The following is a 2468-nucleotide window of genomic DNA, read 5'->3' as shown; positions in this document are numbered from 1 at the left end:
CCTAGCATACTCATGATGAAACCTTAAACATAGCTGAAACTAAATCATTGACACACTGTTGTTTAGTAATATGAAATCAGTGTGATTTCAAAGCTAGTTCTCTCTCTCTCTCTCTCTCTGCATTAATAGGGATGATTATGTAGCCAGCACTTTTCCCAGTCAGCTCCTGCAGTCCCTTTTGCTATCCATAATCACTCTGCGCTTGTTCACACACAAACACACAAACTCCTGGCACTCCCCAATGCAGACACTGACCTACAATGGTACTGGAGATACATTTCACAGCCTAGTTAATGAACATGGACATTGAATGGCAGCCTCTCATTCAGTAGACTATAAATATGAACTTCTCTACATTATAAAGGTCTCCATCTTAAGACCACAGTGAGTTGATCCTGCTTTGTAGGCTCAGACCCATACAGGCTTAAATCTCTCTAGTCAATCTAGAAGAGACCATATTATCCTATCATATAAGCTAGGGACTGAAAAGTCCTAATAAACCATGCAAATCCTCTCCCTGCCAATGGAGGATTGTTCCCTACAATCAATTTCCCAATGTTTTATCCAGTCTAGTTTTAAATGCCCCAAGTTACAGTTTAGTGAAACAAGTTACTGGGCTCAATACAGGGGAAAAAAAGGATGAGCTCTATAGCCCATGTGTAGCGAGGTGACCACCCACTCCAGCCTGGAAGGGGTTGGAAAAGCCCTGCAGAGGGCAAGGTAAAACCCTGGCTGATTGGGGGAAGTGGCTGCAGCTGGGGCCATGCCCCAAACTGAGCAACAGGGCCTTATAAGAAGGCCAGGGAAGCCAGGAGCAAGCAGTCTCTCTCTCTGTAGAGGAAGATAGGCTTGGCTGCAGGGAGCTAGACACAAAGTACCTGAGTGAAGCAGGGCTGGGGACCTCTAGCCTGGAAAGCCGCAGGCTGCGGCCTAGCAGAAGGCTAAGGGGTACTAGAGGTTGCAGAGGGCAGCCCAGGGGTAGGCCCAGGCAGCAGGTCCAAACCCAACTTTGCCAGTGATGAGTAGGCTGATACTTAAATAATCATTCCCAGAAGTCACCGGCAAGAGGTGCCACAGGGGTAGGTCCACTTATCTACACCATGTTATACAGTAGGCCAGTCTAAATGATCTAATGGACCATTTTGGCTTTAACATCTGTGAATCTATGACATAATGGAGAATCTACCACTTATCTCTGGAGACTATTCAGTAACCTAATGCACTCCACTATCAGGATTTTACTCTGATATTCTGCCCAAATCTTTTCTCAATTTTATCCAATCATTTTTAGTTTTAACTCTTTGTTTCTCTCCACAACTGATGTTTACATACTTCAAAATAGCAACACCATTTCATCAGCACTTAACCAAACTACATATTTAGCTCTTTAATCTTTCCTCATAAATCAGTCTCTTACAGCTCCTGGTAATTTTTGTGTGGTTCTCAAAATTTCCACCAATGTGTCTTCTTTCCAGTGATGTAGAGTTTTCTGAATTCCAAGGGCAATATCAAAAGAATCATATAGTGAGGGCCATTAAACACCTCCTCTATTATATAATGTACCTGCATATACAGCCAAAAATTGTATTGGCCCTGTTAGTTGCCATTTCACATAGCAGATGACATATGATATATGAGTTTGCAATCACCCTGATGTCTGTTTCATAATTACTTCTTTCTAGGTTTCTTGTTCTCAAGGAATACCAGGTTGTCTCCAGAGACTCCAGATGTATTCCAGTAAGCTTCATTTTTTCCCCATATTAAATTCATTTTGTTATTTTCTGTCCATGTTTGTAATCACTCTTTGTATTGTCTCTGTCTTCACTGGCAGTTGCACTTCCTCCCAGTTCAGTATAATCTGTGGATTTGCTCCCCCTTCTGGATCACTGATGAAGATGTTAATTTACTCTGGACCTCAAGCTGATCTCTGCGATAACCCACTAGACACCTCCCCACAACTTGATATATTTCTCTTTAGCATTTGCCATTGTTTATGGTCCATCATTCAGTTTTTAAGGCCACATGACACTGTTCCTACCCACTCCAATGTCAAACAAATGAAAAGCATCTGATGAGAGGAGGGGTTTAATCAAATAGAGCAAAGAAATGAGGATTCAGGAATCCTGCATTCTGTTCTTAGATCTTTGAGAAAGTGTGTGACCTTCAGCAAGTCATTTCCATTATCTGTGTGTCAGTTCACCCATCTGTAAAATGGGGACAACATTACAGTAATGGTGTAATTGGGAGTCTAAAATGATTGTTTGTAAAGTGCTGTGCAACCTTTGGATGAAAGGTGCTATAGGAATACTAAGTGGTATTAAAAGAAATGTATAACTGGATTATTGTTAGCTTCTTTGATAAAATACTCGTTTTTGTTTCTACTATAGTTGTGCTGTGTAAAAATGAATCTTAAATTGAAAAAAAACTATAATGCAAACTTTCATACAGTATCTATAGACAGAGGGCAA

The 2468-nt window shown here is 41.0% G+C and overlaps 1 long non-coding RNA gene across 1 annotated transcript; it reads left to right on the top strand.

Moving 5' to 3' along the window:
* Positions 1-929: 929 nt before the first annotated feature.
* Positions 930-2241, top strand: LOC120401635. Its single transcript, XR_005596606.1, has 3 exons — positions 930-1079; positions 1683-1737; positions 1832-2241. It is a non-coding gene; the product is annotated as an uncharacterized LOC120401635 (long non-coding RNA).
* Positions 2242-2468: the final 227 nt, after the last annotated feature.

This window comes from Mauremys reevesii, linkage group 3, assembly GCF_016161935.1.
Source record: "Mauremys reevesii isolate NIE-2019 linkage group 3, ASM1616193v1, whole genome shotgun sequence".
Taxonomy (NCBI): domain Eukaryota; kingdom Metazoa; phylum Chordata; order Testudines; family Geoemydidae; genus Mauremys; species Mauremys reevesii.
The sequence above is the reverse complement of the archived record's forward strand: the minus strand, read 5'-3'. Positions and strand labels throughout refer to the sequence as shown.